This window comes from Scyliorhinus canicula, chromosome 4 (genome assembly GCF_902713615.1).
Source record: "Scyliorhinus canicula chromosome 4, sScyCan1.1, whole genome shotgun sequence".
Taxonomy (NCBI): domain Eukaryota; kingdom Metazoa; phylum Chordata; class Chondrichthyes; order Carcharhiniformes; family Scyliorhinidae; genus Scyliorhinus; species Scyliorhinus canicula.
The window spans coordinates 158,003,084-158,029,353 of record NC_052149.1 but is presented as its reverse complement, the minus strand read 5'-3'; the positions used below and the strand labels follow the sequence as shown (position 1 = coordinate 158,029,353).

The window sequence follows — 26,270 nt, the reverse complement described above, 5'->3', positions numbered from 1 at the left end:
GGGGCTGGCACCTTTGGGCGATGATCCTGCAGGGAAATGGACATGTAGGAGGGAAGGATCATTCTGTCCGGCATGGCCAACTCACGTGTGACAGGTCATCTGGGGTGTGGACCGGTGGATTCTCACCTCTGCGCCATATGCCAACCTCTACGTCAGTGAACGACCTGTCCTCGGTCACCCCCATGACCTCTGGGATCCGTTCCTCATAGGGTGTGAGGACTCTGATGTCCAACACCCTACTACCCATCCGGGCCCTCTCCCATCTGTTGTGGATCGACTTCTTCTGTGGGGAGGGCATCGTGAACTACACACTTCGTGCATCGTAGGGGGTTCAGGTGTGGACAGCACTATTGGGCATAGGTGGGCCAGGGCACGGTATGGGTGGGGTGGTGCCATGTGTATGATCATCAGGGGGAAGGTGACAAGTGGGGATCGGTGCCATTCCACCTGTGTGACCCGGTGGAGCGAGTTGATCTTCTTATGGCACTGGGTGCCAGTCCTCCTGGTGATGCTCCCTAAGCTGACAGCCATTGTCACTTCTTCCCAGGCTGCTCTGTGGCTGACCCTTCAAACCTCTTGGGGGAACATGGCATCATGTTTGGACTCGACCGCGTTCAACCATCTGGCCTGGTTGGCATCTCCAAATCATGGGTCTGGTCTCCTCGATGGCATGGCTGCGATCTTTGTGGGGTTTGCTTTGCAAGATCGGAATAAATGCTGCTCCCCCTTGTGAGTGGGGAGCTGGTGGGCATGGTCCCGGCGAATCAGCTGGAGGGACAATGATTTGCGCTGTGATACCCGTGGGGCCTCGTTAAGAGGACCAATTAACATTTGATGCCGTGACGGCCTGGCCGGGTTGAGCCTTGCAAAGCTCGCAGCAGGTCTATCTCGCTACCACACTTAGAAACCTTTCCGTTAAATTGTGTCTGGTGATTAATTCCAAATTGTTAGGAAACAAACTAACAAATTAGGGCACAAAAATTACCTCAACCCACTTTCAGTGGCACATTTAATGTTATCAAGATGCTGAAATTTGTGTTCTTATGTGAAGAATGTTGATCTTTTTAAATTACCAAAGCCAATTTATCAGAAATCACACTGTCAGTGTAAACAGCATCAATTCACCAAGGCACTCGTCTGACAAGTGGGTTACTGATTGCATAAAAGTGCCACAGACAGGAGTTTAGCGGAAGTATATTGGCTAAAGACTATGCGAACAGGAATTTAACATGAACCTGTTATGAAGTAGACTAAAAATAGCTCATGGCAGTTTAGCACAAACACAGTAACCATTGCAGTTAGCTATAAATAGTGAGCTGAACTTAACCCCAACCATATCACCTGTGCAGAGAGTAACTTAATTTTAGGGCGGCACTGCAGCACGGTGGCCCAATGGTTAGCATTGCTGCCTCATGGCACTGAGCACCCGGGTTCGAACCCAGCCCCGGGTCATTGTCCTTGTGGAGTTTGCACATTCTCCCCATGTCTGCTTGGGTCTCACTCTCACAACCCAAAAAGATGACCACGCTAAATTGCCCCTTAATCAAAAAATAAATTGGGTAAATTTAAACAAAAAGAAACAAACACATTAAACAGTTCACTACCAGTAGCGCAGCGCTAAAATCAAGATCCCAAAAGCACTTTCTTTTTAAACATGAATTTCACTTTATTCCCCATCTACAGATGCCTCTCATATTGTTCAAGCATTAATGATTATGGCCATTAAGCATTTCCATAAATGTCATTAGCAGCAATCAAAGTATCACCCAGTCCCTACCCCAACATTGCTATCTATCTGTTTTTTTTCTTGCAAAGGGTGATAACCACAAATGTGACTTCATCATCCACAATAAAGCTGTTTCCTCTGTTATGTTGTAATGATCATTTTCTGTAAATATTACAGAAATATTAAATTCCAGATGGATTCAAATACAAGCATGAAAATGGGTCAAGTGCACTCATGTTAGTGTTTGCAAAATTTATTTACCGGTATGTATTATCACCATGCTACATGTTCTCACGTTTCAGGATATTATGTTGGACAATCATCTCTACTAATTTAAATACCTCTCCTTCCCTAATTGCAAACTAAGATTACAAACTAACAGTGTAGCTCGGATCTAAACCTGCAGCCCCCTATTGATTCATGACGCAGTCTGTGTTTTTTTAACACTTGACAACACTTATTTTCTCAACCCAGTTGTGCCACATATAGTTTTACAATTTGGAAGTTTGATAGAAAAATTCCAGTTCAGAACATTGATCTTAACATTCCCATATATACAAGTTTAATTCACATCCAAGTTAATACTCCACTAAAGATAGCATCAAAAACTGATTCAAATTTAAAAAGGTAGACAAACATCATCACCCAACAAGTGAAAAAGCAGTGAAAGTACAGAAAATGGTGGAAATATGAGCGCACTGTTAATCTCCAGGTGGTGGGTAGATCATAGATCATAGAACAGTACAGCACAGAACAGGCCCTTCGGCCCTCGATGTTGTGCCGAGCAATGATCACCCTACTTAAACCCATGTAACCCGTAACCCAACAATCCCCCCATTAACCTTACACTACGGGCAATTTTAGCATGGCCAATCCACCTAACCCGCACATCTTTGGACTGTGGGAGGAAACCGGAGCACCCGGAGGAAACCCACGCACACACGGGGAGGACGTGCAGACTCCACACAGACAGTGACCCAGCCGGGAACTGAACCTGGGACCCTGGAGCTGTGAAGCATTGATGCTAACCACCATACTACCGTGAGGCCCCGTTTAACTATTGCTCTCTTCCAGGCTAAGCTGGCCAAACAGATGGTCTGCCATGCCATTCTGGAGGCTCCCCAAATGGATCAGGTTAGTGATGAAATCGCCAAGCTTCTTGATAGCCTGGACCTGCTCATCCAAGAAGTGAGTCTCCAGAAAGTCACACATTTGTGCATTGATCTTGTCAGAAGCCAGTTTATGCAGGCCCGAGGGAGACTGATTTACGGTTCTCTCCAAATGAAGAGCGCACCTCATGGCTTCGAGACCAGTGCTACATTCAGCTGGTTTTGAGACATCCTGCAGGGTATCAGGGTAATCCGTGATGTAGATGGGGCCTGGGGGTGCCCGGTGTGGGTGCAGGGGAATGCAGTGGGGGGGGGGGGGGGGGGGGGGGGGGGGGGGGGGGGGGGGGGGGGGGGGGGGGGGGGGGGGGGGGGGGGGGGGGGGGAGGGGGGGGGGGGTGGGGGGGGGGGGGGGGGGGGAGGCTGAGTTCTCCATTATACGTGGGTTGGGGCTTGGGGGGTTCGGGCAGCCGTGTTGGGGCGGGTCGAAAGGTCGGGAAATGGCGTCCCAATCTCCTTCTGCTCTGAGGCGTTCCAGCAAGCGGAGCTTCTCAGTGCAGAAAACGGGACTAAGTGCGACGTTGACTGTGCATTGGGTGTTCGATAGCGTGGTTTCCTGGCGCTCGGAGCACCAGGAAACATCCGGCTAATCCCACGCGTCACAGACTCTGTTCCCATTTGGATTGATCACGCCCAACATTTCAATTTGATTTGTAAAGTTTTCTTTAAAATTTTGTCCTTTTGTCACAGGGCCCCTGCAGGGGACTGTCAATTAGATAATTACTTTATTTAATTTGTATGAAATGCGACTCTCCTGTATTTCATGTTGCCTTAAGGAATCGTGTTCCTGGTAGATATAGATGATGCAAGGTTGCAGCTCCTTTTTGGTATTTGATGGGGTTGCTCCTCACATTCTGGCCACACTTCAGCTCCACGCTCCTGCAACGGGATTCTCTGTTTCAGTAACTACGTTGAACACGACCGATTCAGTGAAAAATGGGTCCGATTCGCAACAGAGAAGAGGCAATCCATCCTGTACCTGGGATGGAGATGAAGTTACCACCTGCCACAATGCACCGAGCCTGGCCACAGGTGGGAGAGGCCACAATGCCATGAACGCCGTGGGCACCACCTCCAGGGCATGCCAGCAGTGCAGGAAGAAACTGTACAACTTCCTCAGGGCAGCCAGGGTGAGCAGGTAGCACTGTGCCCCTGACACTAACCCCCGACCCACACACCCAAACCCCACACAGAGGATGACCGAACACCCACCCTGCACCACCCATAGTGGTCGCCATGGCCAGGTGCCCTGGCCGCGAAGGCCACCAGCTACCGTCCCCCTGTGTTACATGCGACTATCTAACACTGTGCATTTTCTTTCCCCACCAACCCCCCTCTCTCCCCCCCCCCCCCCCCCCCCACCACCACCCCAGGAGGTCAGCCCAAAATCACCGGGAGAGGGGAAAAAAGGGGAGGGCGACCGCCAGATCTGCGACCCCTCAACACTGCAGAGCAGAAGGCACTGGACCTGATCGGTGGGTCCGGCGAGAGTGTCACCGAGCGGAGGTCTGCATCGGGTGAGGAAGTTAGACCGCGCTGAGTTGAGGTTCCCCATGGCACATGTGTCACCAACCTCATGCCACACCCACTTCCACCTCTTCACCACTACCACTCCAACCACCCATGCATCCGACCCCACCCACCCCCTCCACCATCATCTTCACCACCCTACACCGCGCCCCCCCACCACCACCCCAATCCGCTGTCCAATTATGCATCTGGTCTCGTGTCTTGCAGGATCACCTGGCAATGAGACGGGGCCTTCTGGCTCCTGACCAGAACTCCAGGAGGGGAGCAGCGAGGAGGAGACGGAAACTGGTAGAAGACCTTGACCCGCAGCCCGAGACATCGCGGAGCACAGTCCGGGGGGCGACACTCACTTCCCTTCACAGCTTCCTCCAATACCCTCCACCATCCCGGAGACAGTCACTTCAGTTGGGCACTTTAGTGGAGAGCTGACAGGGGCACTATCTGGTGCACATCACACACATGCAGCGGTACAGCAGGTGGATGTAGGAACCCCTGAGGGGGAGGGGGGAAACAGTCAGAGGGTGGTCGACCGGAGGGACTAGCTGCCGTCTGGATGGGCTTTGAGCTTCTGGAAAGGCCTATCCCATCTATAGTGGAGATGCAGTCACATAGCCAGGGTCTGCATGAGGGGGTGTCGGAAACCATCCAGTGACGACAGGTGCAGTTGGAAGAGTCAAACCGGCTGCACGAGCAGGCCCGGCCATGCATGGATGGCGTCTACAATGGAGGCCTTGGGGTAGACGATTCTGGCCATGGGTCAGGATGTCCAAGGCCTGGGGCACTCTGTGCAGATGGTGACCAAGGCCCAGGACAGGGTTGACCTATCATGGACTACCATGTACCAGGGCAATCTGGAGAATTCAGCAGTGCTCCAGAGCATGGCCCAGTCACAACGGGTCATGGCTGAAGGGATCGGTGACATTGCCAGTGTGATGGCCGATGTGGCACAGACTCAGAGGGAGGTGGCGCTGTCATAACGTGATGTGACGCAGTCCCAGAGTGAGGTGGGCCTCGAGTATCGAGACCCTGGTCGGGGCGGGCACGAGCTGCCAGGACTAGGGACCCCCTAAGCGTAGCGTTAGGGTCCGTATTGTCAGAAAAGTAGGCAGCAGATAAATTGGCACGGGTGCACCACATAGGATAGCAATAGGGGCGAGGGAACAAAGCTGTATATATGCTCATTTGTTCACATTAAACACCTAGTCACACGTTACAACCTGTCTCGGTGCTCTGTCAGAAGGGTGTGAGGGATGGGCTGGTCTGAGCTGGCCACAGAAGGGGCACAGGGGGCAGACATTGGGGATGGATTAGGTGCAGAGACCCCAGTTCAGCCAGTGCCCACAACACAAGTGTCCCACCCCATCTCTCTCTCCACCCGCCTCCCCCCTGCCTCTGGCCCCACCTCCAGCACCCCAAGGGTTCGGTGGACTGTGTGCTGGAATGGCCAGCTCACATGCAGGAATCACCCGGGTGGACAGTGGAAAGTGTTACAGGAGTCAGATATTGTCAAACGGTGCAGAGCAGCAGAACTCATCGCAGAGCTTGTTGTCATCATCATCCATCCCATGGGCCAGACCCGATGTTACTGTCAACCCAGGGCCCAACCCTGCAGTGAAGCAGGTATGTATCACGGAGGGGCTTCCGGGGGGGGGGGGGGGGGGGGGGGGGGGAATAGTGTTCATGGAAGGAGATGGTCAGCCAGGGATGGGGGGGGGGCATGACAATGGCCAGGCCCTCTAGTCGGTCATCTGGAGGCGATCAAAGCGTCCCATACGTGCCAGCCCATACGCGCACGTTATGCAGCCTCCCGGGCCCCATATCCTGCTCATCCTCCCCCTCCCCTGCATCCTTGTCGGACTAGGCCTGGCATTCACCATCCCCCTCCAGCACATCGCCCCTCTGCTGTGCGATGTTGTGAACGACCCAGCAGGCCACTACAATGTGGGAGATTCTCCTAGCACTATATGGGAGGGCCCCTCCAGAGTGGTCCAGGCCTGAACCACATCTTCAGGATGTTGAAGCAGCGCTCGATCATACCCCTGTCTGAGTGTCATGTAGCCGGTCTGTGCATCCGTCTGTGGCGTCTGGAATGGTGTCATCAGCCATGGCCACAGTGGATAGCCCCTGTCACCCAGGAGCCAAACCTTCAGACAGGAGTTTGTCTCGAAGAAGTCAGGAACGATCGAGTGTGTCAGGATGAAGGCGTCATGCACACTGCCTGGATATCGGGCGCAGATGTACATGATCTGCATCTCATGGTCACATACCAGCTGCTTGTTCATCGAGGGGAACCCCTTTCGGTTTGTGCAGACCAGTCTGTCATGCGCTGGTACTCACAGGGGACATGCATCCCATCGATCACCCCATGGATCCGGGGCATCTTGGCGATGATGGCGAACCCCGCAATCAGGGCATCCTAGTGGGCTCGGTCAACATTGAATTTGATGTGTTGTGCCGTCTGGACATATAGGGCCTCCGTGACGGTACGGATGCACCTCTGCACTGAAGTCTGAGAGATTCCGGACAGGTCTCCATTCAGCACCTGGAAGGATCCCATGATGTAAAAGTTCATCTTGATGGTCACCGGGAATGGGTGTCTTCCCCCGATACCCCCGCGGTGCGTCTTATGCCATTATCTGGCAGATATGTCTCACTTTTCCCCCTGCTCAGCCTGAGTCTTCAACTGCCTGCCCGGTCCAGCAAGTCTTCAAATGACAGGCGCTGGTAGAACACACGGGGTTCATGTGGCCTCTCCTTCCCATCTCCTCCTCCTCGGCCTGTTGGGCAGCCGGCTCTCCATCCTCATCGGCTTCCTCCTGTTCCTCTGGACCAGCTCTGTTGCTGCAGGGTCCTCCCCAAGTAGCTCCAGCTCGTACAGCTGCGACGACTAGGATGAAGGCCACGATACCTGGCTGAATTCCAAAGTCCATTGACTGCAGGGGGTGACAGTCAGACATGTTAGCATGGTGTGTATGCCCATGCCCAACCAGGTCCACCGGGCTACACGGTGCTCCAGCCTGCACTGCAGATCCTGCCCCCCGCATGTTCCCTACCCCCCGCTCCCTCTGCTCCCATCTCTACAACCACAGTTCGTGGGTGGTGGTGTGAAGGGTGGGGGGAGGATGAAGGGCGGGTATGGTGGGGAGGAGGGTGAGTGCAGGGATGGTGAGGGTGGGGCACCCATAAGGTCGGTGTCACTTGGCACAATCACGGGATACAGTGGGTGGTCAGTGGGGTGCACAGCAAGTTGGCTGCCTTGCAGGCCACGGCAACGTCGGTCCGTGGCTGGATAACCTGGTCTTATTGGAAGTCACCCCGGCCCCACGGCCCTTCTACTGGTCATCACCCCCCCCCCCCCCCCCCCCCCCCCCCCCCCCGGGGCCTGGCAGACATCCCACGCCCCCCCCTCCCCGCCCCCCCCGGTCTGAATGACCAACCTCCTCTCTCTCATCGGCCACGCCGCCTGTTTCCCGATATTTAAAATCACAAGGGAATCTTGTTGGTGGTAATTCCTGCCGGCGGAGGCATAGCATGGTGGGCATCCTGGAGAATACCGGGTCAGGCTCACTAATGATATGCGAACGATGTTTACTTACGAGTAGAATACATTGACGTCGCTGTCGAGGTACCAGAGCATGATTTTGGTGTTGCACCCAATTGCGTTTTGCGAATCTGGTGTCAGCCAACAGACTGATCTTTGGCCAACCTGTGTAGAGAAGGATGGGTGGAGAACCCCCTTGTAGGCCATTTCCTGGGCCTTGCTATTATCAGATCAAGACAGTGGGCAGTTGAGGGTGTAATTTAGCCTTCTTCCACGAATATATTTGTGCCGGAGTGTTCCTGGAGAGGAAGTATGTAATGTCCACTGGTAGACTCAAGGCCTTCCACGGCTGGTGCATGCCACAGGGGCTGGAGTGCATCATCAGCCCCCAAGATGATACAAAGATCTGTAGAGGGACGAGTAGTATTGAGGAAGCAAGGAGGCTGCAGAAGGATTTGTACAAGCTAGGAGAGTGGGCAATCAAGTGGCAAATGAAATACAATGTGGAAAAGTGTGAGGTTACTCACTTTGGAAGGAGGAATTTACGGCATAGACAATTTTCTAAATGGGGAAATGCTTAGAAAATTAGAAGCTTGGGAGTCCTTGTTCACGATTCTCTTAAGGTTAATGTGTGGGTTCAGTCGGCAGTTAAGAAGGCAAATGCAATGTTAGCATTCGTGTCAAGAGGGCTAGAATATAAGGCTGTATAAGACTCTGGTAAGACCCCATTTGGAGTATTGTGAGCAGTTTTGGGCCCCATATCTAAGGAAGGATGTGCTGGCCTTGGAAAGGGTTCAAAAGAAGTTCACAAGAATGATTCCTGGAATTAAGAACTTGTCGTATGAGGAACATTTGAGGACTCTGGGTCTGTACTCGTTGGAATTTAGGAGGATGAGGGGGGATCTTATTGAAACTTACAGGATACTGCGAGGCCTGAATAGAGTGGATGTGGAGAGGATGTTTCCACTTGTAGGAAAAACTAGAACCAGAGGAGACCATCTGAGGCTAAAGGGATGATCCTTTAAAACAGAGATGAGGAGGAATTTCTTCAGCTAGAGGGTGGTGAATCTGTGGAACACTTTGCCACAGAAGGCCAAATTACTGAGTGTCTTTAAGACAGAGATAGATAGGTTCTTGATTAATAAGGGGATCAGGGGTTATGGGGAGAAGGCAGGAGAATGGGGATGAGAAAATGTCAGCCATGATTGAATGGCAGAGCAGACTCGATGGGCCGAGTGGCCTAATTCTGCTCCTATGTCTAATGGTCTTATGGTCTTAAATGCTACTTTAATTTTGATCAGTTTCCACTGAAGTGCTTGCTCTTAATTGCGATGCCCCTTTAAGAGGCTGTCAGTTTGTAAATTAGTTTGTTTTATTGGTATACTGAGACTCCAAGCAAAGGTAGTGTCGTGGGAATCATAATGAAGACAAATTCCTCGAGGTTCGATTTAAGGAAATTCATTAACACAAATGCATTTGTGGAGAGAGAACTGCACCAGCTGCAAAAAGCTCTCTGACTTATGAGTCGAAAACCATATTATTTATAGTGTGAAATAAACAACTTTGAAGAGATAAAGCTTGGGCACATACGCAAGAGGAAATATGAATGTTTTTGCCCTTGGTTTAAAAACAATTCGAGTACGCATTTTGTTGTCCTTCGGAAGAACAATTTATCATAATAAGGCCAGTACAACATAGTTTACATTACCTGACCTACTTAATTTGGCTAAAAGCAGTGTTAAAATGTAGTCAATATTCCCAGCATGCTTCTAAATTGGTAACTCATTGACTTCCCTTCCACAATTCCCTCCTTGTTGATCTTTTGATCAACACCTTTTAGTAAATTATCATGTCCTCTGTAGGGAAGGGCGGTTTATAATGTAAGGGGAACGGATGTATGACAGTTCCCTGTGTGTTATGAGCCTGGTAGCAAGGAGGCAAGGTGGCTAGGGCTGTTCTCCCGTGTAAGTACAATGAAAATTTATTGCGCAATATTAAAACAATAACCATACGACAATCAAGATTACTATGGCTATTATAATCCAGAACACAATCCTCTGTCCTGACGATCAAAGCTAAAGTCCCATCCCTCATTTTCATGCAATGTTGTTACTTCTCTACAAGTGCGATCCACCAGATTATCAATTTTCTCTGAGTTATCAGGGATGTATGTGCAACAGTCACTGCCAATCAGGGCACAAGTACCTCCCTTTTCAGCTAACAAAATCAAGAGCCATTCTATTCTGCAGGGCAACCGCTCTTATACCAACCATCTCAGTTTCTGTCTGGTTAACAGCTTCTCCAGTGTCATTAACTACCTGCTCAAGGATGTCTCGTAGTTCATTTAGTTTGTATGCATTAGTGGCTATTCATAATACTGGTATCATTATTCCCGGCATTTTTGCCCATGTTAGAACACTTTGTGTCGTCCTGTGATGGAGATGGTCCTGCAATTGCTGAATGTGATGCACATAAGGGACTACGTGTTCAAAATAGCAGGAGCCTTCCCAATTTTATGGTGTGGCCACAGATAAAATACGTGCCGTTATATGTGGTCAGGTTTCCTTTACTATCAGTCATCATTAGTCTAATCGATCCCCTTCCCAGGAGCCTCCACTAGTTTGATTTTCAACTCCTGACCAATCAAAGATGAATAGTCCTTTAACTGTAAGGTGGAACATAGGGGGTTGCCAATTCAAGGTCTGATGACACTGACTCGTGCCTACTGAGTGGGTCCCATATGTTTTCTGATTCTTAAAGCAATACTTCCTTTTGGGACTCCAGTATAATTGGGAAGGATCAACCAGGGCAGTTGACTTGTTACATTAAACCTAGGCCCCCGCCATTCCTCAAACTTATTCATATCGTATCCAAGCTAATCTCCAATCTAACATATTCTGTGTATCTTCACCACGTCCTGTACTATTTTGTCTGAGAGCCCATTCTGCTATCTCTTTACTGGCGAATGGGATAGGTCGCACAGGGAAGCCCTCCCCAGAGCACCTGGGAATTTGTGTACAAATCCAATAACTGAATTTATTTACCCTCTCTGCATATGAATGGGACATGTATATCAAGGTGTTTGTGTTCAGTTTACCCTCTACATTATGTTGGATTAATATGATAATATATAAGCACAGCAGCGCCATCATTCTCTTCAGGTCAGCTTTTCGCTAGTACTCTCAAAGTTCCATATGATGTAGTTTACACAAGTTGCGTGGATCCAATCTGGCTTTTCTTTTTCTTTAACGGCTGTTCGGGTTGTTAGCAGCACTTGGTAGGGTCCATTCCACCTAGGAGAAAAATAATCTTTGTTTAGTGCTTTCACATACACTTGATCTCCAGGTTTAAAGAGTGTGTATTTCCCTCTTTTGGATGCATCTGAGCCTTTTGCCTTTTGCACCTTTTCATGTTTTTTTTTTTGTTTTTTTTTTTCAGCGGTTTCACACGTGGCCTGGGCATATTTTAGTGATGCCTCATCTGCCCATATTAAGGGTACTGCCTCTGGGGTCATTGGGGGTTTAGTTCCAGTTGTCATGGAATGTTCCATTAATATCTCATACAGGGTTAAACCCGTATTACGATTTCTCTGATTTCTCAGGGCACACATTACTATGGGTATGGCATCTGGCCATAGCAGCCCATTTTGTTGACACACTTTTGTAACTGCAGGTTTAATTATTCCATCCGCCCTTACCACCATTCCTGAGGATTATGGTTGATATGATATATGCAATTTCCAATCAAATCCCATGGCTTCTGTTAGGGCTTTGGTGAATTTGCTAGTGAAATGAGTTCCCCTGTCACTGTTACTACCCATTGGTATCACAATCCCAGGATATTCATCCTTCAACACTTCAGTTGTCTGATTTTCCACTGGCTTATCAACCACAGTAGGCATCACTCCCACCTGCGATCCAGTTATATCCTTACCCAAGATAAACTGTATTCCTGGACAAGATAGTTTCTCTATTACTCCTACTACCACTTCACCACTCTTTGCTGAACTTTCCAACCTTACCTTATATAATGGAACGCTACTCCTCTCACCCTGAATTCCACATATTACCACCTTTTCTGGCAACATTCTTCCCAGACTACATTACTCCTCATCTCTTACCATCAAAGATTGACTAGCTCCCGTATCTCTTAAAATTGTGACTTCTTTACCTGGTCCTCCTGATACACATGAGTAAACTTTACCCACACAAGTAAATTCTTTAAAAGGATCTGGCACCTTCTTATCAATCACCTCTTGATCAGGCTGTACAATCTTTTGCACCTCCTTTGCTTCACTTGGGCTTTCCTTAACCACTTTAACAAACCCCACTGTCTTATCCTGTGTTACCACACTGCTTTTCTTCAACCACCAACACTGTGATTTTATATGGCCTAGTTTATTACAGTGAAAACATTTGAAACTTTTCATTTCTTTTCCAACCTCCTGGATTTCTTTTTTAATCTGAGGTACACTCTCCTTATCATCTCCCATCAGATCACCTTTACCTTTACCACTTGAGTATCTCTCATGTCCCCAGTTTCTATCCCTCACAGGCTGAAACTGATGTCGGAAACCAAGCTTTGATTTATGAACTAGTTCATATTCATCTGCCATTTCTGCTGCTAATCTCGCAGTTTTAACCCTTTGTTCTTCCACGTGAGTTCTCACTACATCAGGAATTGAATTTTTAAACTCCTCCAAAAGTATAAATTCTCTGAGAGCTTCAAACGTTTGGTCTATTTCCAAAGCCCTTATCCACCTATCAAAATTGTCTTGATAGTAACCTGCTTTTAGCCAAGAGCGATGCTCCTGTGGGGAGGCATGCTCCTGTGCCTGTTTTAACTTTGGTTCTGTTATGGTGGATGGAGGTTCAACAGCAGCAGCTTGCAATTGTGGCTGCTGTTTGAGAGCCAATTCCTTTGCTATTTTATCAGCAAATCTATTGCCACATGAGACTTCATCAACTGTGGTAGTATGCGCTTCACACTTTAAAGCTGCTATCTTGCTGGGAAGCTGAACAGCAACTAGTAAATTTAAAACCAATTTAGCATGTTTAATAGGTTGGCCGGATGAAGTTATGAATCCCCTGTTTTTCCATAATTGGCCAAAATCATGCCCCTAGGGGCTGGTTTAGCTCACTCAGCTAAATCGCTGGCTTACCAAGCAGGCCAGCAGCACGGTTTGATTCCCGTACCAGCCTCCCCGGACAGGCGCCAGAATGTGGCGACTAGGGGCTTTTCACAGTAACTTCATTGAAGCCTACTCGTGACAATAAGCGATTTTCATTTTTCATTTCATTTCAAAGCGGATCGGGAATCAGTATAAATATTGACTGTTTTATTTTTAGATAGAATACATGCTTTAGTAAGGGCAAACTATTCGGCCGCTTGAGCAGACGTTCCCGAAGGCAGAGCAAAAGCTTCCACTATCTCAAATGGAGTTGCTATTGCATGGCCGGCCAGGAGGGTCATATCATTTGGTCTGTTTGCTGATCCATTGGTGAAAAAGATGATGTCCGGATTTTCTCGTGGGTGACTCAATAAATCAGGTCGAGGGGTTGTGGTGGCTTCAACCAATTGTAAACAGTCATGGTCATACGTATGTTCTGCTTCTGAGGGCGCAGGCAAGAGTGTTGCAGGGTTGACAGCTGGTGCTCGCTTGTAGGTAAAGTTGGTTTTAGAGAGGATTACTCCGTACCCAGTATGTCAAGCCGCAGTAAAATGCTGCGTTGCGGATGAATTAAGCAGCAGCAAAACTGATAGCCTCCTTTTTCTACTATGGCCGCCATGGCTGCTACTGCTCTTAAACAATTTGGCATACCCTTTACCACAGCACATAGGGACACCGAGTAATAGGTAAGGGGTTTTTTCCCTCCTCAATGCTCTTGCACCAGGACCCCTGTTGCAAATCCCCCTGCTTCATTCACATAAAGAGTAAAGGGCTTGCTGAAAGTCCCACGGCAGAGGCGCTAATCATGGCTTGTTTCAGATTACGAAATGCTTGCTCCCTCTCTGGCAATAACTGAAGGGGCATCCTGTCGGGTAGCCTTTTGCAATACTGCGTCCATCTCTCCATAGTCCGGTATCCACTGCCTGCAATAGCCCACCATGCCTAGGAAGGTGAGGATTTCCTTTTTTGTATGCGGAGTTGGAACCCTTGCTGCGGCCTGTATTCTTTCAGACCCAAGCCTCCGCTGTCCTTGCTGAAGCTGAAATCCCAAATGATGAACTGTCTCCTGACAGAATTGCAACTTCTCCATTGAGATCCTATGCCCTCTTTCTGCCAGATGTGATAATAACAAAAGGGTATTCCGTTGACAAACTAGCCCTCCCTCTGAGGCTATCACTAAATTGTCATCATATTGAGGGAATGTTGAGCCTGCAGACAACTGGCACGCGTCCAAGTCTCTTTTAATACTGTTAATTCCGATATGTAAAGGCAAATAGATGTTGACTTTCTGGGTTCAATGGAATGGAGAAAAAGGCTGAGAAAGTATCCGTTGTTGGTGGTATAGAAGACAAAATGGCATTTGTGTCCGGCACCAATGGAGCAATAGTGATAACAGTTTTATTGATGGCTCTAAGATCTTGCACAAACCACCACTCGTTGGGTCTTCCTACTTTTGGAATGGAGAGTATAGGGGTGTTACAGGGGCTTTGTGTTCTCTTCAGCACCCCTTGCTGTAATAGTGCATTGATCACTCCCCCTATCCCTTTTTCTGCTTCTGGTGCCAACCTGTATAGTTTTAAGCCAGGGCAGGGCAACGTTCTTCTGTAACTGCACCCTACGCGCTGGGGCAGAATGTACTTTTCCAACATGATTTTTATGTTGGGCCAATCGATGTGCCAGTACCTGGGCCAGGATTGAAGGGAGTAAATGATGGCTCTCTCGGGGAGGTTGTTGTCTTTCAAATGTAGCGGGCCATTGCTCCTCTTTCCAGGTCACTCTGCCCTCCTATTTGCCATAAAATTCTATCAGGCAATTTCATCCATCCATTTCAATATAAATCCTATGTATTACTTTTTTTTCTTTGGCCTCTTTGATCACTTCTCCTATTTGCTTTGCCTTAGCGGGATGTCTTGGGGCCAATATTAAATGGGGTTCTGAAGTTAAACCCATCCTAAAAAGGTCCCTCTGACTATGGGTCACTAACATTCCTAATCCCACAACACTGAAAAATAAAAAGGAGTGATATGCAATGAGGTCTGCTGTCCTAAGTGACTTTGTGTTTGTAAATTGTATGCATGCTCATCCTCACGAGCATACCAAACTGTGCAATGGGTCACTATATTCTCTCATCTGGACTCTATCAGGTGTTTTAATAGCTGTGCCCAAGGGTCAGTAATCTTTTGTAAGACTTCCTGTAGTTTAATTTTTTTTTAAACAGTGGTGCTGTAAGGATTAACGTTCAGCTGCCAGCATACAACACAGACACACAGCGATTCGGCGCAGGTTCAGAAGTTATTAAATTTTGCATCTGGTGAGCTCGTATTTGAGACCGTTCTATAAGCATTCTATTATCAATGCAATGTATTACCGCTCCTAATTTGTAGAGGGTCTGTCTGCCAAGCAGAGGGAGGGGCGTAGTTTTTGAAATAATCATAGTATCAACCAGGGGGATATCATCAATTTCCAGGTTAGTCGGGCGTGATATTGGCTCAGTCATGGGAATAGCGGCTACTCCCACAGTGACAACAGAAGACTCACCGGGGGTTATTTCCACGGTGAGTTATTTCCACAGACAACATAGTAGCGCCGGTATCGCCCAGAAGGTTCACATAATGATTTCCTATTTTAACCGTTGTCATAGGTTCGTCTCTTACTGAGTTGGACAATCTGATCATAGCCTCCTGTATCACCTTTTCTCCAAGGCACCCCTATTGGTTTTGATTAGGGTTCAGATCAGTGTACGTAAAGGGAGGTGGGGGAGGGGGCATGTCTCCGAGTGGGGCGCCTCTTCCTGGGGGTTAAAGTTACAATCACGAGCCCAATGTCCCTTTGCCTCACATCTTCTACATTGATCCTGGGATCTATCCCTCCCTTGCCACTGTCCTCTGCCTCTACCCCTACCTCTCTGCCCTCTGCTGGCCTGCTGACCCCGACCGTGCCCACCCTTTCCCTGGTAGAATTGCCCTGCGATTCTAGGCTTTTGATCTTTGGGGGCTATAAACAGTCCTTCCCGGTCCATGTTTACCAAGGAGGTAACCACTGCCGTCCATGGCTGTGTTTGCCAGGTGAGATTAATCAATTTGTGACTTTGCGCGTGCTCTTATCATAGAATTTACAGTGCAGAAGGAGGCCATTCGGCCCATCGAGTCTGCGCCAGCTCTTGGAAAGAGCACACTACCCAAGGTCAACACCTCCCCCTATCCCAATAACCCAGTAACCCCACCCAACCCAACACTAAGGGCAATTGTGGACACTAAGGGCAATTTATCATGGCCAATCCACCTAACCTGCACATCTTTGGACTGTGGGAGGAAACCGGAGCACCCGGAGGAAACCCACGCACACACGGGGAGGATGTGCAGACTCCGCACAGACAGTGACCCAAGCCGGAATCGAACCTGGGACCCTGGAGCTGTGAAGCCATTGTGCTATCCACAATGCTACTGTGCTGCTCTGGTAGCATGCAATTCAACAATGTCCCGGCCCATGTTTACCAAGGAGGTAACCACTGCCGTCCATGGCTGTGTTTGCCAGGTGAGATTAATCAATTTGTGACTTTGCGCATGCTCTGGTAGCATGCAATTCAACAATGTCTGCACTGCTAAAGGTCCATTGTCTTCCAATGCAACACCGGCATTTTCTTCCCAACAGTTCTTAAATCTGGCCACAAATTCAGGCAGCCTCTCACCCTTTTTCTGCAAACACCGCGTCACCTCGCCTATGTCACTATGCTTCTTGGCCCCTTGCATGATAGCCTCTTTCCCTCTATTTACTAACCAGTGTTCAGGGGACTCATTTCCTTCATTTAAATGATCATCATTGTGAGCCCAGTCCCCGTTTATGCCGCGTGGGATCTAATCCCAGAGCTTCAAAGCTGGCCAAGATGCACCATAAGAGTATTTTAGAAGCAGCAAAACATCCCCTGGGAGGGGGCTATAAATAGCACACATTTAAGTAAATTTCCAATGATTGATGTTTGCGGAATTAGCTATTTTTAGAGACGTATATTTCTTCTTTGTCAATTCAGGAAAGAACAACTGTCTGCTGAAATGGTTAATGTTTCCTGCAGAATCTAAGGGGCGGAGAACTTGGCATGATGCCATTTACGTCTATTCATGTAATCTAAAAACTTATTCATATTAAATTACTTTTATTCGTAAAGGCACTTTCTTTCTTTTAAACTGATCTTAATTTCCAATGTTTCCGTTCATCAGAGAAATCTCAACAAAAATCACTTAAGTTCTAATCTCTGACTCTGACTCACAAAGACAGACGATAAAAAATACAACCCACTTCATGCTTTGACTAAAATTAATTGGTTAAACAAAACACAGATTTTCACAGCTCACAAATCTCACAGTTAACCGTTAGCTTGATCTCACAGCTACAGAAATCTGAATTCTCTCTCTCTACAGGAAATCATCTGTTACGCTTTTACGTTAATCTTCTATTTACTTTTACTCCCCTGTTTTTTTTTCGAGAGGGGGTCAGCTTCATTAGATTCCTATGGGGGACATATAGGTTTTCCTACCTCATTCCGTTGCTTTACGATTGTTTCTTTTCATTTTCTTACTCATTTTGACTCCCTTATCTGTCCTCTTTAAAGAGTTCACCTTCTTTCTCGCTCCGGATGTCTTTACTGAGGCTTCGGGATGACCTGTGAGGGGGCGTCGAGTTTATTGCTCATCGTTCCTTCTGCAAAATACTTTAGAACATATACATAACAATAACAACAACTGCGGAAATCATTTACAAATACTACAGGGAGCGCACACCAGTGTTTATCCTTTCACGAACCTCAAAGTCTTGTTTTTTTTAAATTATAGTCTCTAAGGCACCTTTTTCTTCCCATGCATTATCATTAATTTATTAATTAAGATAACTCTCCTCGCATGAGTCACTGGCCAGTAATTAAGGCTGCCGAGCCGCAGATTCCCCTTTCAGCTGGGGTCGCGCTATGGCTCTCTCCCTTTCAGCTGAGAGAGTCCTGTTTAGAGATTCGTTTCGGGGTTCACTTCCCGTTAAATTAGGAAAACTGCAACGACTACGCCAATTTGTCGTGGAAATCATAATAAAGACAAATTCCTCGAGGTTCAATTTAAGGAAATTTATTAACACAAATGCATTTGTGGAGAGAGAACTGCACCAGCTGCAAAAAACTCTCTGACTTATGAGTCGAAAACCATATTATTTATAATGTGAAATAAACAACTTTGAAGAGATAAAGCTTGGGCACATATGCAAGAGGAAATATGAATGTTTTTGCCCTTGGTTTAAAAACAATTTGAGTACGCATTTTGTTGTCCTTCGGAAGAACAATTTATCATAATAAGGCCAGTACAACATAGTTTATATTACCTGACCTACTTAATTTGGCTAAAAGCAGTGTTAAAATGTAGTCAATATTCCCAGCATGCTTCTAAATTAGTAACTCATTGACTTCCCTTCCACAGGTAGTCATTAACAGGTCCAGGCAGCAGGTGGTTGGGGGGCTGTTCGATCTGATTGCTTGCCTCTCTTCCATAATTACATATCCACCGAGCTGTCTTTGGAGAGGGAGCACACAGGTCACTGTTTACAAAACAATATAAAGAGAGACTCCTGGCAAAGGCAGCCATTCAGATTGTTCAATCTGGCTGGCTGCCCCTCTTCCATGGCTATGTGCACATCTGGGTGTCCTTGGAGAGGGAGCAAATGGTGCCCACCGTTATGCCTGAGGCTTTCCATGACTGGTGGCCCCCACAAGGGCTGAAATGCATCATCAGCTGTCGGAACATTATTTTCATTTTCCAGTCTCCTTTGTCGTTTTTGATTTAGTTGCAATATGCCTTTAAGGCATTGTTAATTAGGTAATTTGACCTTTTGTTTTGTTTGCTCAAGAGAGTATTAAGAGAGTTCTTCAAAAGAATAAAAGAGAAGCTTAGCTTAAGCAGTGAGTTCCAGGTTACCATGGTGCTGTTGTTAATGCATTCCCTGCAACGTAGAACATAATTAGTTAAAAACCTCTCTTGCAACATGAGCACAACAATCTAGGCTGACATTGAATAGATTACTGAGGGAGTTCTGTACTGTTGGAGGAGCCATCTTTTGGGCTCAGTATAACAAAATATGCTCTGATACATAAGGTTGTGGGTTCATGATTTGGTAACCACAGAATCTTGATTGAATTTTACCTGACCTGCACCAACTCAAAGGGTTGATTGAGTTGATTGAGTTACAACCCCATACAAGGACAGAGCTTGTATAGCATCCAATTCCCCATCAACGAATATTTTACGTTTATTGAAATGAAAAATGAAATGTAAATCGCTTATTGTCACGAGTAGGCTTCAAATGAAGTTACTGTGAAAAGCCCCTAGTCGCCACATTCCGGCGCCTGTTCGGGGAGGTTGGTACGGGAATTGAACCGTGCTGCTGGCCTGTCTTGGACTGCTTTAGAAGCCAGATTTACAAACAAGCGGCACAGACCACCGGAGAAGGACACACCGGTGCAGAACATGGCGTGAGAGATAGACAGAGACAGAGAGAACACCCCTCCCCGCCCCTTCCAAGAGGAGGCATATTCAACCCTAAACGGTTGCTTAAAACAAACTACCAGCTGCAAAGCCAGCAAACGGCCACCTCTCCCCAACCGCCCCCCACCTCCCCCCCCCACCCCATCCCTCCCCACCCCCATCCCCCCCCCCCCCCACCGCCATCCCTCCCCAACGGTAGCCCCACATTGTTGGAAAAGTATCCAAATGAGCAGCACAGACCACTGGGAAATGACACATCAATGCCCTGCCCTAACGGCAAATCCATATTGATGGAAAGGCACCTAAACAAGCAGCACAGAACGCCAGAAAAGGAGACACACCAATAGGGAGCACGGCGGAAGAGAGAAGGACAGAGAGACTTTTTTTTAAAAAAAGGCAGCATACAGAGCAACCACAAGAAACCCAACAAACAATTAAGTACAAGGCAAAGCCGCCAGCACTTAAACCAGCACACGCTCCCCCTCCCACCCTCCCCGGCTCCAGCAACAGCCCCTCATCAGGTGGAGAGGTGCCCCAAAGCAGCACAGTCCACCGGAAAAGTGCAGGCAGTGCATGGTTGAGGAAAGAGAGAGGGAACCCCTCCCCCTGTCACTAGCACCAGGAGGGACCCCTCAACCCCCAGTGCACAGAAACAAGAAGGCTGCAACTGGCGAGCAACCAGTCGCTAGGCACAAATAAAACAAAACACAACAAAAGTACAATAATAACCATAAAACCAATATCAGAACAAGCAGTACACATAGTTAATTGGGCCACCACCCTGCTGCTCTAAGTTCCGGCAACCAGTCCAAAACTGCAAAAGTGAGTCCATTCTCCTCCACTTTCAGCCTGGCAGCAGGCCAAACAAAATCTGCCCCATGCTCTACACCCAGCTGATAAGCAGAAAGTCAGCCAGTAGCAAGTATGAGTCCCAGGTGTGGCAACTGCAGGCAGGCAAGCTCTATCCTCTCTCTCCCCCAGCAAGCAACTTTCCCTCCATCCAACTGGTCGTAGTGCCGTTGTCCCTTGCCATAGTGCAAGCTTCAAAGTCTGAAAAAAGAAGCCAGCATATTGAATAACACACCAGGTCCAGGAGCAGGGTCACAGCCAGAAGCAGCAGGAGCTCAGAAAAACACAGCCTGCAAGTGCCTTAGTGTACGAGCTACTCAGGTGACTAAGGGGTGAAGCTTCCTCACAATTGGAGGACCTCCCCACTGGATATAAACCCCGACCTGAACCAGTTCGGGGAAGGAGATTGTGCGGGGAGTGGAAAGGAGTGATTGTTGCGGATAGTGGAATAAAGTGAGTTGTACCCTGTCAGGCTGGCCTCTCATGGAGTCTTTGCCTCCATCTACAAGACTGGCAATGATGATTATGTGGAGCTGCCATAAGCGGCAAGTGCTGCGAACGCGGGCCAATTTTCAACTACCTCGGGAGGCCGCCCTCCAGCCGGCAGGCATGGTACACATAGGAGACTTGGGGATGGAGTGCATCACCATGCTCCAAAACATTATTTTGCTTTGATAATTTTCCATTACAGTTTTTGTTGCAACAACATTGAAGAGGACATTGGTAGGGTGTTGAATGAATACTTCACATCTGTCTTCACCCAAGGGAATAAGGAAGTAGATACTCAGGGAGAGAGACTGTGATGTTCTTGAGCAAATTGTCATAGGGAGTGACAAGGGATCGGAGGTATTGGCGGGCTTAAAAGTGGACATATCTCCAGGTCCAATGAATTGTGTCCCAGGAAGCTGTGGGAGACAAGGGAGGAGATTGCAGTGGCTTAGATCCAAGTTTTTAATTTCTGTCTGGTCACGGGAGAGCTGCCAGAGGACGGGAGAACAGCTAATATGGTCCCACCACTTAAGAAAGATTGTAAAAACAATGCAGGGAACTACAAACCAGTGAGTCTCATGTCAGCGGTAGGGAAACTATTGGAGAAAATTCTGAAGGAATGATTTTATCTCCAATTGGAGGGGCAAGATTTGGTCAGGAATAGTCAGCATGGCTTTGTCAGAGTGAGGTCATGCCTAACAAATGTGATTGAATGTTTTGAGCATGCGACGAGGTGTGCAGATGACGGTAGTGCAGTTAGTGGAGTTTACATGGAATTCAGCACTGCCGTTGACAATGTCCCACATGGGAAACTTATAAAGAAAGCAAATGCACATGGGATAAAGGGTAACTTGATAGGGTGGACTCAAAATTGGCTTAGCTGTAGGAAACAGGGTGATGTCAGACGACTGCTTTCATGACTGGAAGTCAGTGTCCAGTGGTGTACCACAGAGATCTATGCTAGGTCCCCTATTTTTTGTCATTTATATAAACAACATACATGACTATGTGGGGGGTAGGAGCATTATGTTTACAGATGACACAAAGATTGGCCGGGTGGTAAACAATAAGGTTGAGTGTCTTGGGTTACAGGAAAATATAGATGGGTTGGTCAAATGGGCAGAAAAGTGGCAGATGGAATTTAGCACTGAAAAGTGTGAGGTGATGCACTTTGGAAGGAGTAATTTGACAAGGAAGTATACTATGAAAGGACTGACTCTGGGATGTTCTGAGGAACAAAGGGACCTTGGAGTGTTTGTCCATAGATCTCTGAAGGCAGAAGGGCAGGTTAATAGAGTGGTCAAATAGGCATTTGGGACATTTGCCTTTATCAATCAAGGCAGACATTACAAAAACAGGGAACGGTGCCTTTTCTATGGCTCTGCTCTAACTGTGGCAATCAGTGAGGTTGCCCTCCTTTCTTTTAATATCGATATTCTAATGCTCAGAGTCGCCAGGTATCAAATGATACCACCACAAGGTTCAACCGGCTATCAAACAAATAGCCAAACACCAGTTAGTTAGTTCAAGGGTGCTTTATTTACACACAATTAGTCATGCAGCATAGACACTACTAGTTAACTACACCTATCGACTAAGACAACCTGGACGTAACTTCAGGCACCTGGCTTAGGTCAGAGGAACAGTGGCCGCTGTTCGATTCTGGAACTATAGAGTCTGGAGAAGTAACTGCTGCTCAGCTGGGCTCATCCATCTGGTAGCAAGCGATGAACTTGGACTTGCTTCTGGTGTTGCTACAATTGGAGATGACCGGGGCGCCAGGTCCAAGAGAGGACGAACATATGGCGGACTCTCTTCTTATGCTTGGGGGTTTTCGCGCTCTTTTGGGCGGTCCTTCAGTTTGGACCCCACTAATTGGGTGATCCGTGATCACTCTGTTTTATTTCAAACCAATAAATGGGCGGGTATCTGGATGGCTGGGCGTGTCCCAAGCGGTTACTGACCCTGTTTTTTACGCTTCCCTAGTACAGGGAGTGGCGCCGAAATGTCTGGAATTGTACCGGTCGCTCAAGTACCAGTCCTTTGTCTTGGTGGAGATGGGCCATCAAATGCTAATCGGCCCATCAAAATGCTAATTGGTTGGAGTTTATATACCGTCTGGATTCCTCACTTGCAAATATACATTTCAGGCTCTGAGCCTGCCTGAATCTTGCTCTGTCCATTTTACCCGCTATGCTTTGCGAGTTTCTCTGTCCCTGGTTGTAGGTGGCCATCCCAGGTGGCTACAGGAGGACATGTTGGACTTGTAGCGAACATTGATGAGATCACAGCTGGAGCACTGTGTGCAATTCTGGTCGCCACATTATAGGCAGGATGTGATTGCACTGGAGGGGTTGCAGAGGAGATTCACCAGGATGTTGCCTGGGATGGGACATTTAAGTTATAAAAAGAAGTTGGATAGGCTTGGTTGTTTTCGCTGGAGCAGAGAAGATTGAGGGGTGACCTGATCAAGGTGTACAAGATTATGAGGGGCACGGACAGGGTCGAAAGGGATCAGCTGTTCCCCTTAGTTGAAGGGTCAGTTACGAGGGGACACAAGTTCAAGGTGAGGGGCAGGAGATTTAGGGGCAATTTGAGGAAAACCCTTTTTACCAGAGGGTGGTGCCGGTCTGCTGTACATTGCCTGGGAGGGTATTAGAGACCGGTTGCCTCAGATCCTTTAGAAAGAACCTGGGTGAACACTTGGCATATCAAAGCTTGAAAGTTATGGGCCAAGTGCTGAAAAATGGGATTAGGTAGGCAGGTCAGGTGTTTTTCATGCATCGGTGCAGACTCGATGGGCCTCTTCTGCACTGTGTTATTCTGTGATTCTGCGAAGTGCCCCTTTTAAGAGGAGCTGATCATTTATGAACATTGTTTTCTCTCATGGAAAATCATGTCCTATGAATTTGAGTATTTTGAAGGGGTAACCAAGAAGGTGGATGAGTACAGGCAGTCGACGTTGTCTACATGTACTTTAGCAAGACCTTTGACAAGGTACCGCATGGTAGGGTGTTGCATAATGTTAAATCTCTTGGGGTCCAGGATGAGATAGCCAATTGGATACAAAATTGGCTTGACGACAAAGGACAAAGGGTGAAAGAATAAGGACAAAGCTTGACCTGTGGCTTGATGACAAAAGACAAAGGGTGGTTGTAGAGGGTTGTTTTTCAAACTCTAGGCCTGTGACCAGCGGTCTGCCTCAGGGATCAGTGCTGGGTCCACTGCTATTTGTTATTTATATTAATGATTTAGATGAGAATATAGGAGGCATAGTTAGTAAGTTTGCAGATGACACCAAGATTGGTAGCCATGATGTGGAGATGCCAGCGTTGGACTGGGGTGAGCACAATAAGTAGTCTTACAACACCTTTAAACTGGTGTTGTAAGACTACTTACCAATATTACTTACCATAGTAGACAGTGAAGATGGATATTTAGGATTGCAACGGGATCTTGATCAGTTCGGCCAGTGGGCCGATGAATGGCAGATGGAATTTAATTTAGATAACTGTGAGTTGATGCATTTTGGTAGATTGAATCGGGGCAGAACCTACTCAGTTAATGGTAGGGTGTTGGGGAGAGTTATAGAACAAAGAGAACTAGAAGTACAGGTTCATTGCTCCTTGAAAGTGGAGTCACAGGTGGACAGGGTGGTGAAGAAGGCATCCGGCATGTTTGGTTTTATTGGTCAGAACATTGAATACAGGAGTTGGGACGTCTTATTGAAGTTGTACAAGAGATTAGTAAGGCCACACTTGGAATACTGTGTACAGTTCTGGTCACTCTATTATAGAAAGGATATTATTAAACTAGAAAGAGTGCAGAAAAGATTGACTAGGATGCTACCAGGATTTGATGGTCTGAGTTATAAGGAGAGGCTGGTTAGACTGGGACTTTTTTCCCTGGAGGATAGGAAGTTTAGCGGTGATCTTATAGAGGTCTATAACGTATTAATAATAATCTTTATTGTCACAAGTAGGTTTACATTAACATTGCAATGAAGTTACTGTGAAAATCCCCTAGTCACCACAATCCGGCACCTGTTCAGGTACACAGAGGGAGATTCAGAATGTCCAAATTACCCAATAGCTCATCTTTCGGGACTTGTGGGAGGAAACTGGCACACCCGGAGGAAACCCACGCAGACACGGGGAGAACGTGCACATTCTGCACAGACAGCGACCCAATCGAACCTGGGACTCTGGGCTTTGAAGCCATAATGCTAACCACCATGCTACTGTGCAGCCCACTACAATGAGGGTCATATAGAAGGTAGATAGTCAACATCTTTTCCCAAAGGTAGTGGAGTCTATAACTAGAGGGCATAGGCTTAAGGTGAGAGGCGTCCAGAAGGGCAATATTTTCCACACAGAGGATGGTGAGTGTCTGAAATGAGCTGCCAGAGGCATTTGTTATAGCGGCACAGTAGCACAGTGGCTAGCACTGTTCCTTCACAGCCAGGGTCCCAGATTCGATTCCCGCTTGGGTCCCTGTCTGTGCGGTGTCTGCACATTCTCCCCGTTTCTGCATGGGGTTCCTTCTAGTGCTCCAATTTCCTCCCACAAGTCCTGAAAGACGTGCTTGTTAGGTGAATTGGACATTCTGAATTCTCCCTCCATGTACCTGAACTGGCGCCGTAGTGTTGAGACTAGGAGATTTTCACAGTAACTTCATTGCAGTGTGAATGCCAGCCTATTTGCGACGATAATAAAGATTATATTATTATATGGGAAAGCTGGGTATAGTGGGATATGGGCCAAATGCGGACAATCGGGACTAGCTTAGTGGTAAAAGCTGGGTGGCATGGACAAGTTGGGCCAAAGGGCCTGTTTTCATGGTGTAAACCTCAATGACTCTATGAGTCAAAGAAACACTTCTGCGAGTCTGGATGTTGGTTCAGCACGAAGCATACATACGTTATGTTGCATTATGCAAATAAATCTAGCGCCGAGTACAAGATTGGCATTTGGATTCCTACTTCATCATCTGACTTCAAAATGAATTAACCTTTTGAAAACAAATTCTGATGAGCTGTGCATCTGTTTTTAAAACTAGGAAATATAAATGTCTTGTTCATAGGTTATCAGAGTTGTAAAGGTGAGGCATCTAGCCAGGATAGGTAAGAAGCCTGGCTATGATTATCACCATTTTCTGCAACTCGATTTAATGCTCTATTAGACATCTTAATTTGATGATGGTAATACGTTAATCAATTCAAGGAAGTATTACACACAAGCAGAGACATGCAAAATATTTGTCATAAAATTAGTATCTTTATTGC

At 47.3% G+C, this 26,270-nt stretch overlaps 1 long non-coding RNA gene across 1 annotated transcript in view; it reads right to left on the bottom strand.

Annotated features, from left to right (window-relative positions):
• Positions 1-9,634: 9,634 nt before the first annotated feature.
• The window catches only part of LOC119965118, a 62,354-nt gene continuing 45,718 nt past the window's right edge, over positions 9,635-26,270 (bottom strand). The window contains exons 2-3 of the long non-coding RNA XR_005460432.1: positions 17,665-17,838; positions 9,635-11,256 (exon numbers count right to left, since the gene is read on the bottom strand). This is a non-coding gene — a long non-coding RNA (uncharacterized LOC119965118). The remainder of the gene's footprint in view (positions 11,257-17,664; positions 17,839-26,270) is intronic.